The sequence below is a fragment of the Nicotiana tabacum genome, chromosome 12, assembly GCF_000715075.1.
Source record: "Nicotiana tabacum cultivar K326 chromosome 12, ASM71507v2, whole genome shotgun sequence".
Taxonomy (NCBI): domain Eukaryota; kingdom Viridiplantae; phylum Streptophyta; class Magnoliopsida; order Solanales; family Solanaceae; genus Nicotiana; species Nicotiana tabacum.
Window position 1 is genome coordinate 70,583,981 of NC_134091.1, and position 22,178 is coordinate 70,606,158.

The following is a 22,178-nucleotide window of genomic DNA, read 5'->3' on the forward strand; positions in this document are numbered from 1 at the left end:
TTTAAAAAAACCCAAAAATAAAGATCCGGAACAGTTTTGCGGTCACATATGCGACCGCATATCAGTCGCATAATTGCTGATAAAATGATCAAAAACGTTGTCTGTGTATGCGGTCACTATGCGATCCGCATAACTGTTATGCGATCGCATAATGCACCGCATAACATTTATGCGGTCGCATAGTCGACCGCATAATTGCTTCCAACTGACCCAATTAACTGCCTCACTCTGTGGCCATTATGCGATCCACAGAGTGATTCTGCGGTCGCATAGTGGACCACAAAAATGCACATTTTTGCCAAAAAATTTCTTTTACTTTCCGGTGCATTGTTCAACCCAAAAAGTCCGAGCTGCGGCTCGCAAGCACGCCACGAAGAATTTCTACAATCCTCAAACACGCAAGCCTAGTCTGGCACCATGAAAAATTATTTTCTTTGCATATTTTACCGTGCTTTACACTTAAGTACTTCAAAATTTTTCGGGGTGTTACATGATCATCCGCTTAGGATCATTCATCCTTGAATGAGGGTAAAAATCCGTCAATAGCATCTTATGCAACTCAGTTTGTTTCATACCACATTCGAGCAGCCCCAAATTTGACTAACTCCCAAGATTTCCAAAACTTTTGCCAGAGTTTCCCTTATAACTAGGCCTATCCACCTGTTAGAGAGCCCCAGAAACACATCCTAACAACATATATGTATGCCAACGACGTAACATAATACAAAACAACACCAACTGTGACCTCACAAGCAATTATATTGCTAGCACAGAACACCCTTAACATCAAATGTACAAATCATACATAATTTATAGAAAGCAACTCTTAGATTTTTTCATAGATCACAACTTTATAAATACATGGTTATTCAAAAAAATAAGGATACTTTTTCTTCATTTCTTCCTCGGCCTCCCAAGTAGCCTCTTCAACCTGTTGTTTTCGCCACAACACTTTCACTGAGGCAATTTCTTTATTTCTTAATTTTCGAACTTGCCGATCAATAATAGAACAGAATATATTCGTAAGTCAATCTCTCATTTACCACAATAGTCTCGACCAGAACAATGAGTGTCGGATCTCCAACTACTTTTTTCAACATAGACACATAAAACACCGGGTGTACTAATGACATCTCAGGTGGTAGCTCAAGCTTGTACGCCACCACACCGATCCTCTGAATGATTTTGTACGGTCCGACATACCTCGGACTCAATTTCCCTTTCTTACCAAACCGCATTACACCCTTCATGGGGGAAATTTTCAAGAACACCCATACATCTTCTATGAACTCCAAATCCTTACGACGAACATCCGAATAGGATTTTTGACTACTCTGAGCAGTCTTCAACTGCTCCTTAATGACTTTAACTTTTTCCATAGCCTGATGCACGAGGTCTGGCCCTATCAACTCTGCTTCCCTGATTTTGAACCACCCAATGGGAGATCTACATCTCCTGCCATATAAAGCCTTGAACGGTGCCATTTGAATGCTAGCATGATAGCTATTATTGTATGCGAATTCTATAAGTGGTAAATGATCATCCCAGCTACCTTTGAAGTCTAGCACATAAGCACGCAACATATCCTCAAGCGTTTGAATAGTCCGCTCTGCCTGCCCATCAGTCTGCGGGTGAAAGGCTGTACTAAGATTCACCTGAGTACCCAAACCTTGCTGAAATATCTTCCAAAAATTAGCAGTGAATTGTGCCCCCGATCAGAAATGATGGAAACTGGGGTGCCATGCAACCTGACTATTTCTTTGATATATAATTGAGCATACTGCTCCGCTGTGTCAGTAGACTTAACCGGCAAAAAGTGTGCGGACTAAGTGAGTCAATCCACAATCACCCAAATTGAGTCAAACTTGCACGGAGTGCGCAGTAATCCTACCACAAAGTCCATATTAATCATTTCCCATTTCCACATTAGAATTTCTATGTTCTGTGCCAACCCACCGGGCCTTTGGTGTTCGGCCTTCACTTGCTGATAATTCGGACATCTGGCCACAAAGTTCGCCACATTCCTCTTCATATCATTCCACCAATAGACTTCCTCAAGATCATGATACATTTTTGTAGAACCTGGGTGCACGTAATACCTAGTAGTGTGAGCTTCAGCCAAAATTCTTTCACAGAGACCATCCACATTTGGAACACATAGTCGCCCTTGGTACCTTAGTGTACCATCATCCATGCCAAGAGAAAATGCCATGGTCTTGTGTTTATGAATTCCCTCTTTCAATTGCACCAACAATGGATCGTTATATTGCTTCTCTTTAACTTCCACAACAAGCGATGATCCAGCCCTATTTTGCACAATTACCCCTCCTTCACTAGAGTCCGTAAGACGAGCTCACAAACTAGCCAATCGGTGAACTTCTTTGGCCAATGACCTTTGATATGCCTCCAAGTGTGCTAAGCTACCCATAGATTTTCGGCTAAGAGCATCCGCCACAACATTAGCCTTCCTTGGATGGTATAAAATATCAATGTCATAATCCTTGAGTAATTCAAGCCATCTTCTCTGCCTCAGATTCAATTCCTTCTGTTTGAAAATATATTGAAGGCTCTTATGGTCCGTGAATATATCCACATGGACCCCATATAAATAATGACGCTAATTTTTCAATGCAAATACCACTGCTGCAAGTTCTAAATTATGTGTTGGGTAGTTCTTTTCATGATTCTTGAGTTTCCCAGAAGCATACACTATCACCTTCCCATGTTGCATTAATACACACCCAAGCCCGATTCTTGAAGCATCACAATATACCACAAATCCATCTATACCCTCTGGTAGAGTCAACACTGGTGCCGTAGTCAATCTTGCTTTCAATTCCTGGAAACTCTTTTCACAAGTATTTGACCATTGGAACTTAATTGTCTTCTGCGTCAATTTAGTCAATAGAGAGGCAAGAGTAGAAAACGCCTCCACAAACTTTCTGTAATATCCAGCCAAGCCTAAGAAACTTTGAATCTCTGTTGAAGTTGTAGGCCTCGGCCAATTTTTCACCGCTGAAATTTTCTGAGGATCAACCTTAATTCCCTCACTAGAAACCACATGACCCAAGAATATGACTGATTCAAGCCAAAATTCACACTTTGAAAATTTGCATATAATTGGTGCTAATGCAGGGTTTGCAGAACTACCTAAGATGGTCAGCATGGTCCTCCTGACTTCGTGAATATACAAGAATATCGTTAATGAACACTATCACAAAGGAGTTGAGGAATGGCTTAAAAACGCGATTCATAAGATCCATGAAGGTTGCTAGTTCATTTGTTAGCCCAAAAGACATCACCAGAAATTCAAAATGCCCATACCGAGTCCTAAAAGCTATTTTTGAAATATCCCGCTCCCTGATCTTCAATTGGTGATACCTGGATCTTAAATCAATTTTGGAGAAGTACCTAACACCTTGCAATTGGTCAAACAAGTCATCTATCCTTGGCAGTGGGTACTTATTTTTGACTGTTACCTTATTAAGCTGTCGATAGTCAATACACATTCTCAGTGACCCATCTTTCTTTCTTACAAAAAGGACCGGCGCGCCCCTAGGCGACACACTCAGCCAGATAAAACCCTTTTCTAACAAATCTCTCAATTGTTCCTTTAGCTCCTTCAGTTCTGTCGGTGCCATTCTGTATGGTGGAATAGATATAGGATGTGTGTCTGGTATCACATCAATCCCAAAATCAATCTCTCTGTCTGGTGGGATCCCAGGGAGTTCATCCGGAAAGACTCTCGGAAATTCATTCACAACAGGCGCAGACTCAAGTGTAGGTGCCTCAGCATCGGTGTCCGTAACTCGGACCAAATGGTAAATACATCACTTGTTGATCATTTTCGTGGCCTTTAGGTAAGAAATAAACCTACCCTTCGGCACTACATCATCACCTTTCCACTCAATAACTGGCTCATTTGGAAATTCGAACCTAACAGTTCTGGTTTGGCAATCAAGCTTTGGCAAAATAGGAATAAAGCCAATCCATCCCCATTATCACATCAAAATCGACCATTCTCAATTCAATAAGATCGGCCACGGTGTCTCGACCGTGCAATGTGACAACACAATCCCTATAAACTCGCGCAGTCAAAATAGACTCACCAACTGGAGTAGATACATAGAATGACTCATAAAGCTATTCTGGTTCTATCCCAAATTCCATAGCAACATAAGGTGTGACATATGACAAAGTGTAACCGGGATCAATAAGAGCATATACATCATGAGATTGGATGGTTAATATACCTTTGACAACATCTGGTGAAGCCTTTGAATTCTGGCGACCCCTCATAGCATAGAAACGGCCAGATCCTCCCGAACTCTGTGCTCCACCCCTAGCTGCACCACGCCCTGCGGGTGTTGGAGTGCCTCGAGCTGGAGGAGGTGCTGCGGATGTAGTAGCTACAGAATTGGCTGGCTATGCCATGCCCCTGCCCGTACCCTGGCGGGACGAATGACAATCCCTCTGAATGTGACCCCTCAATCCGCATCCGTATCATATGGCTAAGTCCATGTAGCATATTCCTAGGTGCATATTTCCACACCTAGGGCATGAGGGCTTCCTCTGCTGCTGGAATCTACCACCGTGACGACCCTGTTGATTGGATCCCCTGTTGCCCTGCCTAGGCCTGAAATGGCTCCACTGTTGCGGCTGACTAGGCCCTGATGGCGGTGCACTAGCCGAAGACTGAGCAAAGGACTATGATGGCCCTGACGACCCTCCTCTGAATGTTGACTTGCCACCACCTGAAGAACCACCAAAGTTGCCCGTAGACCGAGCCTTATTACCCTCTCGCTCCATTCTGTTCCTTAATTTGCGGGTCTCTGTGGCTTGAGCAAATACCACCATCTTTCCATAGTTCATATCAGAATTCAAGGCAGCTGTAGCAGCCTCATTAATTACCAAGGGACTAAGGCCCTGTACAAATCGGCAAACTCTAGCCTCCATAGTGGGCAACATGTAAATGGCATATTGAGACAGGTACGCGAATCTCATATGGTAATCCCACACACTCAGGCTACCTTGCCTCATGTTCTCAAACTTAGCAGCACGAGCTGCCTTAGTCTCGTCAGGCAAGAAATGATCAATGAAGGCATCGGTAAACTCACCCTACCTTGCCGGAGAGCTCCCTTCTCCACGGGACTCCTCCCATAGTTTAAAGCAAGAATATACCACCTCTTTCAGGCGGTAGGAGGCCAATTCCACTGCCTCTGTCTCAGTAGCATGCATGACTCGGAGAGTCTTGTGCATCTCATCGATGAAATCCTGGGGATCTTCCTCTGGGTTAGTACCGATAAACACTGGACCATCCAACTGGAGAAACCTGTTCACCTTGGAACCAGTAGAATCCCCTGGTTGACTGGAAAAAGTGGGTGCTACATTTGACCTCTGTGTCCGGGAAGCCACTATTTGAGCCAACATCTGTATGGCTCCCCTAAGATCAACATCAGAAACACCAGAATCGGAAGCTGGAACTGGAGGTGGAACTTGTATATCAGTTGGAAGGACCGTTGCACCCTCAGTAGGCGTAGGGATAGGTGCGGTCTGATCAATTGTAGTAGATTCAGGCAGTGTAGTAACTAGAGGAATATTCTCGCTCCTCGGGTGCTCACCCGCATCATCAATTATAGGATCAACTGTCACTTCTGGGGTGACATTGGCTCTTTTGCCAGTTCTTCCCTTCTTCTTAGGTTCCATGTACTGAAAATTAGAGCAACTCAGGAGTTAAAGAAGGAACAATCTTACAACCAGCTTTATCGCACGATCAAGGACATGAAAGAAGGGTATTATTCCTAAATGCCCATGTAGCATCCTAATTATAGATTTGGTCGACAACACACCTATAATAAAGACTCTACTAGACACGGCTCCGAGATATCCTAGGACACTTTAAAACCTTAGGCTCTGATACCAAGTTTGTCACGCCCCAAAACCGAGGAGCGCGACCGGTGCTCAACCGAGTGAACCCGACCGAGCAAGCCTGTTAGATTTCATTCTACCCAAACTCATTCACGAATAGAGATATACATATTTTCATTAATTAGACGAAAATGTGTTCATGTCTACAATACCAATTCATTTCCAATAGTTTCATCATTTTTAAAGTCTCAAATGGACAAGTAATACAACCACAACATAACATAGTTTGTCTTTCCCCAGTACCAATACACAACCCACACTATGTCTACAGAGCCTTTATAGATAAAGAAGAGTATAATGATAATGCCGGTAACAAGGCACCGGCTATACCTCAAACCGAACACACAAAGTACAAAAGATACATGACCCCGAAATGAAGTGGGGCTCACCAAGTCAGTTGGGAATAGGTGTACTGCTATCACTGATCAATATCTCCTGCTGTGGAACCACCTGCATCCATTTAAAGATGCAGCGCCCCCGGCAAAAGGGACGTTAGTACCGTCGAATAGCAGTAGTATGTACAACTAAACAGCCTCTCAATAGAATGACAAATAATACAAACAAGATTATCATAATATCAATGAAAGCCTTAATTAACATCAAATCTCAATTTAGGATCAAGACATTGTTCAAATTAATTTCCATATCTCACATTGGGAGATTTTTAGTATCGATATACCATTGTCCACAATACCACTATTCACAAAACCAGTATTCACAAAACCAGTACAATCGTACCCTTAGCACGGAGTCCGATCACGACCCGACCGGATAGGCCATCTCATTAGAGACATCAACCACAATTTCTCTCAATATCAATACCATCGTCTTTAACACGGAGTTCGATCACGACTCGATCAGCTAGGCTATCCATTAGGGACATCCACCACAATTACCATGAATTACAATTTCCAGCACAATCACCACCATGTGTGCGGCATGGTGTCCGATCATGACTTGACCGGCTAGGCCGTCTTATTTGAGACATCAACCTTTTTATATCAATCATCGCATTTCATAATACTTTCACATCTTTTCATTTCATTGGCACTAGTGGCCATAATTATAAGTTCATTCTTGGCACGTTGGCCATATTCAGTATTTCATGCTCACATTATCAATTTTAAATATCATCCTCATCATCAACAACAAACACAATTCATATCAAAGTGTAGTACACATGTGAGCAATTTAGAGTCTAAGGCACATAGAGATATTTCACAAAACTTGGCATAATAGCCTTCATTTGAACTTGACTTAAAGTCGAAACATTATTAATGCACAACCCATATTTTAACACATCCTCAATTGGTAACACAACATGAATAAAGCATCTGGGATGCTTGTTGAACATATTTCTTTCAACCCAATCTTACTCGGAATAGCCAATTCCATAATGAATCACTCGGGACTTACATAATTTACATGAATATCATGAGATTCAATTCTAAGAGAAGAGTTTAGCCATCATACCTCACTTGAGCTTCCTTACACTCTAAATATTTCGGAATTCTTAACAACTTCAATCTATTATAGAAATATAACAAATTGAATCAAAATTAAGAAGATGATCATGGTTCTAGCTCACTTGAGCTTTCTATCAAACACTAGGTGTGCATAAGGTTTCAATTTACTTTTTATGAAGGATTCCATCATCCCACAACGTAATCTTTACCATTTTTAGCTCAACAATTTTCCTACACCCTTTGATAACACATGCATGTAAAATAAGCAACTCTCATGCCCAAAAATTATCTTGCTAATTACCCATTTTCAGATGATTTCAAAATTAGGGTTTAGGGTGTAGAATCTTACATCTATGATGAAGACCTAGTGAGCTTCCCTTCTTAATCTTCCAATACTTGAGAAAGAATTGAAGAAAAATTATTGAAGAACACCTTCTCACTCTAGGGCATTCTCTCTCACTCTAAAATATCAGATTATGTCTCAAAAATGGCCCAAAGAGTGTATTAAACAAAATAGGGTCGGGTTTTAAAAAAATCCAAAAATGGAGCTACGGAACAGTTCTGCGGTCACTTATGCGACCGCATAATGGATATGCGGACCGCATATCAGTCGCATAATTGCTGATAAAATGATCAATCTTGCCACAAAGTCCGCCACATTCCTCTTCATATCATTTCTGCGATCACATAGTGCACTGCATAACAGTTATGCGGTCGCATAGTCGACCGCATAATTACTTCCAACTGACCCAATTAACTGCCTCACTCTGCGACCATTATGCGGTCCGCAGAGTGATTCTGCGGTCGCATAATGGACCGTAGAAATGCACATTTCCGCCAAAAGTTTTCTTTTACTTTCCGGTGCATTGTTCAACCCAAAAAGTCCGAGCATATTTTCTTTGCTTATTTTACCGGGCTTTACACTTAAATACTTCGAAATTTTTTGGGATGTTACATGTTCATACATAGAGACAGGAGTAATCCCATTTATACCAATCAGACTGTTCCAGTCATCGAGAACAGAAGGAAGCTGGGTGGAGAAACATACCATCACATTGAGCACATCAACGCAATTGAAAAAGACAAATGGTGGAGTAACAAGATAGAAAGCATATTGCTATGGACAGGGTATGAGCCTGGCAAGGGTCTCGGCAAGAATCTCCAAGGGATCACCAAACTGGTACAGCTAAATCGTCATGGTACAACTTTCGGGCTTGGGTATGAATAAACTTGGCAAGAGTACCAGGATTGGTCGCCGCTATGGCATGGTCCTTATTATCGGCTAGGCTATCCTTATGATGAAGACATGGATTGCAGTGCGATAGTTGAGGAGGAGGAGGAGTACCTTACTATTTAGACTGTGGAGAAAGAAGTTGTTCTCAAGAACTTGACTGCTGCACCATCGAGGGCTCGTCGAGTTCCTAGGTTGCCTGGCAATTAGCATCACTTATTTTTAAAGCAATTTTATGAGCATCTAATACATTTTCAATATTTTGTTTTGAACGTATTTTATTTTACAATAATTGCTCGAGTAATCGAGCTGTACTTGTTTAACGTTTTCAAGATTTATTAAATGCATTGTTATTTTTAGTATTTATTATTATTCTTTACATTTTCTATCTACAGTGTTATTATTACTCATCCCGATGAACCTACGACTGTGACATATAATGAGACAACGCAACATAAGGATAGTGATTCAGAGGATCTGGAAGATAATATAATACCTGAGGAAATTGTCAGAGAAGTGAAAAACTTTGAAAACAAGCCGAAGTCTAATTTGGATGAGACTGAGACAGTTGACTTAGGAGATTCCAAAACAGTCAAGGAAACACGTGTAAGCATTCATCTATCACCGTCAGATAAGGAAGAATATATCCGGTTCCTGAAAGAGTATGAAGATATTTTTGCATGGTCATACGATGATATGACTAGTTTGAGCACATCCATAGTGGATCACAAACTACCTACCGATCCCATGTGTCCACCTGTAAAACAAAATCTCAGAAAATTCAAGGCAGATATGAGTTTGAAAATAAAAGAGGAAGTCACTAAGCAAATTAACGACAAGGTTCTCAGGGTAGTTGAGTATCCGACTTGGCTGGCCAACATCGTGCCAGTCCCAAAGAAAGATGGGAAGGTCAGAGTGTGGGTCGACTATCAGGATTTAAACAGAGCAAGTCCCAGTGATGATTTCCCATTGCCCAATATACACATAATGATCGACAACTATGCCAAGCATGAACTCCAGTCTTTTGTGGATTGCTTCGCGGGGTATCATTAGATCTGGATGGATGAAGAGGATGCTAAAAGACAGCCTTTATCACACTATGGGGAGTGTATTGCTATAAAATGATGTCGTTTGGCCTGAAGAATGTTGGAGCCACTTACATAGGAGCTATGATAACTATTTTCCACGACATGATACACAAGGAAATAGAGGTGTACGTGGATGACGACATCATCAAATCCAAAAAAAGGACAGATCATATAGCAGACTTAAAGAAATTCTTCGATCGACTTTGAAGATACAATCTGAAATTGAATCTCGCAAAGTGTGCCTTCAGAGTCCCCACCTGGAAATTACTAGGATTCATCGTCAGCCACCGAGGGATTGAATTGGACTCGTCAAAGGTCAATGATATCCAGGACTTGCCACCTCCTAAGAATAAGAAAGATGTGATGAGTTTCTTAAGGCGTCTCAACTACATCAGCCGTTTCATAGCACAACCAACTGTGATCTGTGAACCGATTTTCAAAATGTTGAAGAAAGATGCTGAAACAAGTTGGACTGAAGAATGTCAGAAAGCCTTCGACAAAATCAAGGAATATTTATCTAAACCACCTGTTTCTGTCCCACCTGAACTAGGGAGACCTTCGCTGCTTTATTTATCCATACTAGATAGGGCTTTTCGTTGTGTTCTGGGACAACACGATGAGACGGGAAGAAAGGAGCAGGCCATATATTATCTGAGTAAGAAATTCACGCCTTGTGAAGCATAGTACTCTTTGCTGGAGCGCACCTGCTGTGCTTTGAAATGGATAGCTCAAAAGTTGAGGCACTATTTCTGTGGCTATACCACATATCTCATATCAAGGATGGATCCGCTAAAATACATCTTCCAGAAACCCATGCCTACGGGAAAGTTAGAAAAATGGCATATATTGCTGAGTGAGTTTGACATCATCTATGTAACTCAGAAGGCAGTCAAAGGACAAGCGTTGGCGGGTCATTTGGCAGAAAACCCGGTAGACGGAGAATACGAACCCTTGAAAACGTATTTTCCTGACGAGGAAGTATCATTCGTAGGAGAAGATATCACTGAAGCATTTGAGGTTTGGAGAATGTTTGTCGATGGAGCTGCAAACTTCAAAGGAGTGGGTATCGGAGTTGTCTTAGTGTCAGAAATTGGCCAACACTGTACGGTATCCGTAAAACTCAAGTTTCCATGTACCAACAATATGACAGAATATGAGGCCTGCATCATAAGACTCAGGTTAGCCATTGACATAAATGTTCAAGAATTGTTGGTGATGGGAGATTCCGACCTTTTGTTACATCAAGTTTTACGAGAATGGGCTACACAGAATACCAAAATATTGCCATATTTGTACTGTGTACAAAAGTTGATCAAGAGGTTCACGAAGATAGAATGCAAACATGTTCCAAGGGTCCAGAATGAGTTTGTAGATGCATTGGCCACTTTATCTTCCATGATACCAGACAAGAATTTCATCAATCCTATCCCAATAGGAATTCATAAGCAGCCAGCTTATTATGCTCATGTTGAAGAAGAAAGTGATGGAAATACATGGTTCCAATACTTGGCAAAAGGAGGGTGCCCGGAGCATGAAAATCACACTCAGAAACGCACACTCCGAAGGTTAGCCAACCACTTCTTTCAAAGCTGAGGAATTCTGTACAGAAGGACTCCAGACCTAGGATTATTGCGATGTGTTGATGCTAAGGAAGAATCCAGATTGCTCGAGGAAATACATTCCAGAACTTAAGTACCAAACATGAACGGCTTTGTATTAGCCAAGAAAATACTAAGAGTGGGATATTTTTGGATGAATATGGAAACAGACTGCATCAAGTATGTCCAGAAGTGTCACCAATGCAAGATACATGCTGATATAATATGAGTAACACCCAATGAACTCAATGCAACAAGTGCACCCTGGCCTTTCTCCGCTTGGGGGTGGATGTCATCGGTCCTATCGAACCCGCTGCTTCAAATGGGTATAGGTTCATTCTAGTGGCCACAGACTATTTCACAAAATGGGTTGAAGCCGCATCTTACAAGGCTGTAACTAAAAAGGTCGTTGCAGATTTTGTTCGGGATCGCATTATTTGTCTATTCGGGGTACCAGAATCAATTATCACCGACAACACTGCCAACCTTAACAGTGATATGATGAAGGCCATGTGTGAGACCTTCAAGATCAAGCATAAGAATTCCACAGCATACATGCCACAAATGAATGGAGCTGTAGAAGACGCCAACAAGAACATCAAGAAGATATTGAGGAAAATGGTAGATAATTTCAAACAATGGCACGAGAAGCTGCCATTTTCTCTGCTCGGGTATCGTACCACGGTTCGCACATCAACAGGGGAAACCCCTTACCTGCTGGTCTATGGTACTGAAGCAGTTATTCCTGCCGAAGTACAAATCCCTTCTCTAAGAATCATACAAGAAGCTGAGCTCAACAACGTAGAATGGGTACAAAGCCGCTATGAACAACTGGCCCTCATTGATGGAAAGAGAATGAATGCAGTATGTCATGGTCAACTCTACCAGAACAGAATGGCAGGAGCCTTTAACAAAAAGGTCAGACCAAGGCAATTCAAACCGGGGCAGTTGGTGCTAAAATGAATTTTCCCGCATCAAGATGAAGCTAAAGGGAAATTTTCACCCAATTGGCAAGGTCCCTACATGGTTCATCAAGTATTAACAGGAGGAGCACTTATACTTGCAGAAATGGACGGAGAGATTTGGCCAAAACCTATGAACTCAAACGCAGTGAAGAGATACTATGTTTAGGATTGTTTACATCTCTTCATTTGATGTAACTGAACTATGCTTTACATGATTCTCGTTTAAGAGGGGATACGTAGGCAGCCTTATGGGTTCGGTCACATCTTAATAAAATCCTCATTTTCGCCATGATCAGAAACTGGGGAAGAATTTTGAGGAAGACCCTCAAAATTCTAAATCAAGTCCAGCGAACTTCGTCATACGCAGAACCGTCAAAGGGTTGCATTTAAACTGGGCAAAGAGGTCGCAATGTCTCTAAAATATGTCGTAGTCATCGGTTCATCAATACTATATTTCAAATAACTATGTTGATCAAATGCATGCATATTTTTTTGAAAACAGTATTTCTATAACAGCCAGATGTTACCCAGGGTAACTCAAATAGGATCTCAAGGTAGGAACATAGATAGAACAAGAAAACAAAAGCGCGAACCAACCTTCCCCCATAGAACTAACGATTTTTATTTGGATACAGGCATAATAAGACAACGATATCCGTAGACACATCAAGCCACTGCCTTCAAGACAACAAATTATCTAGCGTAAGCATCTCCAACTAAGAAATACTTTACTTCCTCACTATCACTCATTGTTTTCTTGCATGAGGCTAAGCACTGCCTCCCTTCTTGCATAAGGCTAAGCACTGTATTTCCCTGCATGGGACTAAGCATTGTCTCCTCTCTGCATGAGGCTAAGCACTCCCTCCCTTCTTGCATAAGTCTAAGCACTGCCTTTCCCACATGAGATTAAGTATTGTCTCTTTCTTTGCATGAGGCTAAGCACCGCATCCCTTCTTGCATAAGGCTAAGCACTGCCTTTCCCTGCATGAGACTAAACATTGTCTCCTCTTTGCATGAGGCTAAGCACTGCCTCCCTTCTTGCATAAGGCTAAGAACTGCCTTTACCGCATGAGACTAAGCATTGTCACTTTCTTTGCATGAGGCTAAGCACTGCCTCCCTTCTTGCATAAGGCTAAGCACTGCCTTTCCCTGCATAAGACTAAGCATTGTCTCCCTCTTTGCATGAGGCTACGCACCGCCTCCCTTCTTGCATAAGGCTAAGCACTTCCTTTCACTGCATGAGACTAAGCATTGTCTCCCTCTTTGCATGAGGCTAAGCATTGCCTCCCTAATTGCATAAGGCTAAGCATTTCCTTTCCCGCATGAGACTAAGCATTGTCTCTTTCTTTGAAGGAGGCTAAGCACTACCTCCCTTCTTGCATAAGGCTAAGCACTGCCTTTTCCTCAAGATTAAGTACATTCTCCATTACGCTATCTAAGACTCCGCACTATCCTCTATTTACTTGGGCTAAGCACCGCCCTCATCTTAAACAAGACTAAGCCTTGCGTTGTTTCATTTCACATATGACCAAGCATCATGTCTTTTCATTTCACAGGCTGAAACATCGCCATTTTGTCCAAAGGCATCATAGTCCGAAGGCATCATCCTCATAGCCGGAAAATACCATTCCATGGCCTGAGGATCTCAAAGTGCACATCATCATTCAAAGGCGTTATAGTCCAGAGGCACCATCTTCATGGCCGAGGATATCATTTCATGGCCTGCGAATCCCTTGTTACATGTTTCATGGCCCAGGACGTCATAGTCCAAGGACATCATCCTCACCGTCGAAAGAAAACTTTCATGGTCCAAAGGGAATTTCCATCATGAGTAAATTATCGCAATAATCCATATATACTTGCATGAATCGTGTTTTAAGTTTTGCATGTAATCAAGGAATTAACCGTTCTTCAAATGGGAGCAATCTTCGCTCCAGTTTTCATTCGTAACGTTCACATCCTGCATTCATTTTAACGTAACCAACCACCATCAATTACTCGCCTTTTACTCTATGACCGTTCAGATAATCGCTCTATGATACATCCGTAATGTTTCGGCAACATACGACCATTCCTATAATAATTCCATCGGTTTCGTTAACCGTTGGATCCAGAACTACACACGACCTGATTCCCGTAACACCAGGGATATGTAGGCAACTCAGGAACCAGAGTTCGGCCCCCATTTTTTCCAAATCACATCATCCCTCATTTAATTCTGCCAAAATTGGTCATTATTTTCTTTACCCGACAACTCTTTCATCATTCCCGGGTAAAGAGGGGCAGCTGTTAATACCCAATTTTGCCCTCATATTTTTCAAATAAGTATATATACTTTCAAAAAATATCATTTTGAATCATTATTTAATGTACAAGATTTATGCAAGCATTTTCTACAATATTTCATAAATTTAAGGTTTTAAAATCAATTTTCTTGCATTAAAATTGTTCAAATATTTATTAATTACCCTTTAAATTATTTTGTGATAACTCAATCATACAATTTATTATTTTACACCCATATATATGCTTCATGATATTTTACTTTATTTTACATAATTATATTTTGTATTGTTAGGGTATTTACATAATTTTGCAATAATAGCCTATGCGTTATGCATAATTATATTTTTTACATTACTTGGGCTAAAATAACATTTTTATTTTTTCATAATGTTAAGTTATTATTTTTAATTATTTTATTGCATAAGTAGTATTTTATTATCTATTAATTATTTTTATAAATTATTTTAAAAAAAATAAGTTTGGTGTATTTAATTTATAGCCCAGTGTAAGGCTAATTCCGGACCAATTCAATGGCCCAAGCACCCAAATCTCTGGCCCAACCCCCTAAGCCCAATCCAAATGACCCTTTATCCCTGACCCAGACCAATAACCCGCCCCAACCTTTTTTTTTAGCCGTTGATCTTAAGAGATCAACGACCCATAATCAACCCCTCCGTTTAATTACCCGAGACTTGAAACCCAAGCCACATTACCCCTGAGACACCGCCTCTGTATCCTCACTCCTCCCTCCCCCAGGAAAACCCTAGCCGCCCTCTTGTTCTTCTCTGAATCTCTCTCAATCATGGATTCTTTCTATGATTTTCTTGCCTTTTATGTATTATTTCAGTATTACCTACAAGACCATGGTATCACTTAGTACTTGCCTAAACATGGCAAGTACTATCTCTCAGAATCTGGTCGTTCAACCTTAATTGCTTAAATCTGGACGATATCTCGTCTATGTGCATCATGGCCAGGCTATATGGGTTCGATTAGCTAAGATTTTTGGCCAATCTTCGATTTCTGTCAACTAGGGTTTACCTTTTTTTTTCCCCAATCTAATTTTTTATTGATTCTGTATGTTATTACTTCCTTATTTGTGTTTGATTTTATAGTTTTCCTTGTTTACTTGTTCAATTTCAGTCACTATATAAACCCCTCCCCATTCCCCTTTGAGACAGACTTTGAATAGCTATTTTTTCACTAAACATTGGAGCTTTATTCTGCTATTCCCTCATTCTCTTGTTCTGTATTCTGTTTTTGGCCGGCTGAAAGCCAAGGCCACTAAGATTCTGTTATTCAACCTTCTCTTAGTGCGAGCATTTCCCGGGCTTCCTTTGAAGCTCTTGGGAACTTTGACGCATTAAGATTTTGGGTTCTTGTGGAATTTTGTTCTTTATTATTGTCCGTTTTACTGGTATGTCACTTGACCTTTCACAATTTTGTCTTTATGTGTCTGTGATTTGAATATGTTCTCACTTCTGAAATTCATAACTTAATGTGTTTATGGGCTACTCTTGTGTGCAACTCTGCTAGCTTTATAGTAGTTTTAAGTCTCTTTAGCATTTAATTTCACATAATGTTGCTTGCTCTGAAACATGCCTATACCTAATTTGAATAATTTAGATTCTCTTAAGTCCGTTTAGACAATGTGTTCTGAGCTACTTCTGTGTGTGACCTTTACACGTGTTTGAACCTCTTTAGTATTTAGTCTACCGAAAACTGTCAATTCTATTATTTGAATGTGCTTCATCAAAATAATTTGGACTTTCTTTAGTTAATTAGTTTATTATGTCAATACCTGAATGCCTACATTTACTATCTGACATGAATCTCTGTAATGGTAATCTTGCATATGTAGTGTGTTCTAATCTGTGTTAAGACCCTTTTCTATCAACCATGACTAGCTCCCTTGGTAATATATCCATCAGCATGTTTTTGGCTCATTTAATTCATTATCCCTTTAGTGTGATTGTCTTAATCTGTGCTTCCATGCCATGTCTGATGCTATTTCTTAATGTGAGCTAACATGGCTATCTTGTAACATTAGAATGTATGCTTAGCATAATTTCCAACCATGTTTCAACTTGTTTGGTATCATGCACCTGTGTATGGTATTCTTTTATAATCCTGCAAACTTGTTTCTCCCTTAACTCATTCAATATGATTATGCCTATGTGTTTTTTTACTAAGTGATGAACTCTTTTCTAAGCCTTGTTGGCCTTTTGATTAACTGTTCTGTGTTTTAAAATTTGCTATGTCTGCTTCCTAAAACTAAGTACAATTTTTTTCCTTAACCATTGTCCACTCTCCCTCACTTGTTACCTATGCTATCTTGAATTTCTCATTCTTAACAGGCTAAAAGCCAAGGCTACCAAGGCTCTTACTACTGACCTCCCTAGTGTGAGCACTGCTCGTGGACTATTTGAGACCCTTGTAAACTCTGACACACGAGGATTTGGGTCTTTAGTCACTCTCTGAAACTTGAACTACCCCGCTCAACCCTTTCTCCTTATTATCTGCTGAATATCTAAGTTGGTTGGTTTAAGTGATTCCATGCTTGGCAATATGGTTATATGATTTGGCTTTGGGCTCTTCTATGGATTCTGGGTTGTGTTGATGAATATAGCTCCTTGTCAGAAAACTGGGTATGCTGCATGAAAATTGCTGAAGGTCTAAACAGTGCTGGGTATTCCTTTGGGCCTGCTTTGGGCCTACTGTCATTATTTGTATATATTTGTAATCATATTCATTATTGGGCCTGTAATAACTTTGTATAAACAGTTGGGGTGTTAGTAAAAAATGGAAAATGGGTAGATTCTTAATATTTGCATACAAAAGGGTAGACAATATACCTATAGGACTTAGTGATTTACTTGCTATATATACTATTCAATCATTATGTGCACTATCAAAATCATGCCATTAGGGGAATCGCACACACACCTACTGTCTGCTAGGAAACGTGAATTCAAAAAATGCTGCAATTATGCTCACTGCTACGTGCTACTAGAAAATTTGCCTATAGGAATAAATGTCACTGATTTCAATTCGCATCAGCACATTCACTAGAAATCATGCCTATAGGATTCTGATTATCCCGTTTGCCATTGTTCACCTAGAAAATATGCCTATAGGGTTAAGGTATGACAATAAAATCGGCTTTAAGTGCTAATCGTTAGAGATCCTGCCTATATGGTATAATTACTCGCCCTAATTTGTTAATGTTGAACTGCTCAAACACTGTTTATTGCTTATTCATGCTATTGTTAGAAATCATAAGTAATCCTGGGGCTTTTTCTCCAGTAGATTTTACTGTCCTTTACTGCGTAGATCACCTAGGCATAGCACCTATAGGTTTAATAACTTGAAACTTGCGATCTCAATGATCAGCTTGTAATAACTGTATAATCCTGTCTTTGGGCAGCACCTTGCATCTAAAACTGCCTGTATGTTTTAATTCAAAGTCACCTAGAAATCATATCTATAGGGCCTAGGGTTCTAAATTCTGAACTTCCTAACCTGAACATTTGTTTCACGTGTATTTGTTGCTTAAGTGTGGAGGCTAACTTGAGCCCTTAACTGCCCATATTTGAAGTCCAATGTGTTTTGTATGTCACCTCGTTTTAACATTTTAAGCAGCCTAGGTAAATTCTAGAACTACCTAAATAGAGGTCCAAAACCTCCTGGACCATAGGTATGGGACGGGTAATGCATGCATAGGGCTCGACTTAGAATTGAATTAGAGCGCTTTTAGGTAAACAACTTTAACATAGTAATCGGGTAGCAGGAGATGATAGTCTGTGCCCGCTGAATAATATAAGTATCTCCCTACCCCAAGGGAGTTGCATAATATTATTTATGTTGCACGGGGTGATCCTTTAAGCTAAAAAACTTAGGACCCCCCCCCCCCTTCGTTTCTATGTTTGCTATTAGAATTGGAATGGTTGTATCTCTATATTCGTATTAAGATTTTTCTAAATAAAATTCTTTGACCTTTATATTACCTTTGCTTATTTGATCACTTAGCCTAATCCACATAATTTTAAGTTCGGCCGGGACACACATTTGTGGGCCTCGAAGAGTGCCTAACACCTTTTCTTTGAATTAATTTGAGCCCTTACCCGGTCTTTGGTGGCGTTGACTAGTTAAAACAGATTTATCTGCACAATAGGTGCCCTAACGCACCTTAAAAATCGTTAGGTGGCGACTCTTCTTTTAGCACTCTATATCCCACTGTAAAAAAAGAGTTGACACGATGTCAAAACCCGCTTTCGCGAGTAAATGAGGCGCGACACCGGGTACCACCAATTGAAGATCAGGGAGCAGGATATTCAGAGAACAGCTTTTCGGACCCGGTATGGGCACCTTGAATGTTTGGTAATGTCTTTTGGGCTAACAAATGCCCCGGCGGCTTCCATGGATCTTATGAATCGGGTTTTCAAGCCTTTCCCCCGACTCCTTTGTGATAGTGTTCATTGACGATATTCTTGTGTATTCATGAAGTCGGGAGGACCATGCCGATCATCTTAAGGCAGTGTTGCAGACTCTTCCTTAGCACTAATTGTACACAAAATTTTCAAAGTGTGAATTTTGGCTCGAATCTGTCACATTCTTGGGTCATGTTTTCTCTAGAGAAGGAATTAAAGAGGATCCTCGAAAGATTTCAGCAATGAAGAGTTGGCCTAGACCTATAACGTCAACCAAGATTTGCAGTTTCTTGGGTTTAACAGGGTATTACCGGATGTTTGTGGAAGGGTTATCTACTCTTGCCTCTCCATTGACTAGATTGACTTAGAAAATGGTCTGATGCTTGTGAACGGAGCTTCCATGAATTGAAAACGAGATTGACTACGACGCCGGTGTTGACCCTGCCAGAGGGTACAGACGGGTTTGTGGTATATTGTGATACTTCAAGGATCGGGCTTGGGTGTGTATTAATTCAACACGGCAAGGTTATAGCTTATGCTTCTAGGCAACTCAAGAATCATGAAAAGAACTATCCAACACATGTCTTAGAACTTGCGGCAGTGGTTTTTGCATTGAAGATTTGGCTTCATTATTTGTATAGGGTCCATGTGGATGTATTCACTGACCACAGGAGTCTCCAATATATTTTCAAGCAAAAGGAGTTGAATCTAAGGCAGAGAAGATGGCTTGAGTTACTCAAGGATTAGGACATCGATATTTTGTATCACCCGCGGAAAGCCAATGTTGTGGCAGATGCTCTTAGCCGGAAATCTATGGGTAGTTTGGCCCACTTGGAGGCATGTCAAAGGTTGTTGGTCAGGGAGGCTCACCAGCTTGCCAGTGTGGGAGTTCGTCTTGCGTACTCTATTGAAGGAAGGGTAATTGTGCAAAATAGGGCTGAATCATCGCTTGTTGTGAAAGTCAAAGAGAAGCAATACAATGATCCATTTTTGGTGCAATTGAAGAAGGGGATTCAAAAACATAAGACTATGGAGTTTGCGCTTGGCATGGATGATGGTACACTAAGGTACCAAGGGCGACTATGTGTTCCGAATGTAGATGGTCTCCGGGAACGAATCATGACCAAGGCTCACGCTTCCAGGTATTCCGTGCACCCAGGTTCTACAAAGATGTATCACGATCTCAAGGAAGTCTATTAGTGGAATGACATGAAAAGGAATGTGGTGGACTCTGTGGCAAGGTGTCCAAATTGTCAGCAAGTGTAGGTCGAACATCAACGGCCTGGTAGGTTGGCACAGAACATAGAAATTCCAATGTGGAAGTGGAAAATGATTAATATGGACTTTGTGGTAGGGTTACCGCGCACTCAGCGCATGTTTGACTCAATTTGAGTTATCGTGGATCGACTCACGGAATCATCACACTTCTTGCCAGTTAAATCCATCGACACAGCGTAACAATATGCTCAGTTGTATATCAAGGAAATAGTCAAGATGCATGGTACTCTAATTTTTGGATGAAATTTCAGCAAGGTTTGGGTACTCAGGTAAGTCTTAGTACAACCTTCCATCCACAGACCGACGAGCAAGTAGAGCGGACTATTCAGACGCTTGAGGACATGTTGCGTTCTTGTGTTCTTGATTTCAAGGGTAGCTGGTATGATCATTTGCCACTCATAGAGTTTGCTTATAATAACAACTTTTATGCGAGTGTTCAGATGCCACCATTTGAGGCATTGTATGGTATGAGATGTATATCTCCCATTGGGTGGTTTGAGATTGGGGAAGCTGAGTTGATAGGGCCAGACCTCGTGCATCAGGCTATGGAAAAGATTAAGATCATAAAGGAGCAGTTGAAAACTGCCCATAGTCATCAAAAATTCTAATCGGATGTCCGTCGCAGAGACTTAGAGTTCAAAGAATATGATTGGGTATTATTGATGGGTTTCCTTATGAAGGGTATTATGCGGTTTGGGAGAAAGGGGAAATTGAGTCCGAGGTATGTCGGACCGTACAAAATCATTCAGAGAATTGGCCAGGTGGAGTACAAGCTTGAGCTACCACCCGAAATGTCATTAGTCCACCGGGTATTCCATGTGTCTATGTTGAAGAAGGTAGTTAAGGATCCGTCATCCAATGTGCCGGTTGAGACCATTGAGGTTAATGAAGAATTGTCATATGAAGAAATTCCAGTTACCATTCTTTATAGACAAGTCCAAAAAATGAGGAATAAAGAAATTGCCTCTGTGAAAGTGTTATGGCAAAACCAGTAGGTTGAAGAGGCCACGTGGGAGGCCGAGGAAGAAATGAAGAAGAAGTATCCTCACTTGTTTGAATAGCTGTGTAATACCTTATTTTTATGAACTTGTCGCCTATGAATATTTGTATCACTTGTTCAGTTGATGTAAAGGTGTTCCTTTTGATTATATGTTGTTTACATGAGGCCACGATTGGTATTGTTATGAGTTATGCTACATCGTTGGATTGCGTACACATTTTTAGCATGTGATTCTGGGGTTCTATGATAGGTGGATAGGCCTAGTTACAAAGGAAACTCTAGTGAAAGTTTTGGTAATTTGGGGAGTTAGTTAAATTTGGGGGCTGCTGGTGTGGGGTATGAAACACTGAGTTGTATAAGGTGCTAATAATGGACCCTGATCCTCATTCGAGGACGAATGATCTTAAGTGGGGGAGGATGTAAGGTCCCGTAAAATATTTCCTAAAAACCCGGATTTTCCGTGATGCCGAAGTAGGCATAGAGGTTAATAATAGTAGAAATTGTTCGCGGTAAGCTTGCAAGTCGCGGTTCGAACTTTTTGGATTGAATAGTGCGCTAGGGAGTTGAAGGAAAATGTTGGGCAGAAGTAGGCATTTCTGCAGTCTGTTCTGCGATAGCAGAACCAAATGGCCGCAGAGTGGAGCAGTCTTATGGGCTATGTTAATGTCATTTTGTGGCTCATTATGCGACCGCATAACCATTTCGTGGGCCGCACTCTTGTCGCATAACCATATGCGACCACAAAACTGTTCTGCGGTGCATTATGTGACCGCAGAACAGGTCTGCGGGCCGCATAGTGACCGCAAACCTGGTCAGTTCCTCTCCAGTTTTGGCACCCCAATTTCGCGGTCATTTCGCGGATCGCATAACCATTATGCGGTCGCATATGCGACCGTAGAACCTGTTCC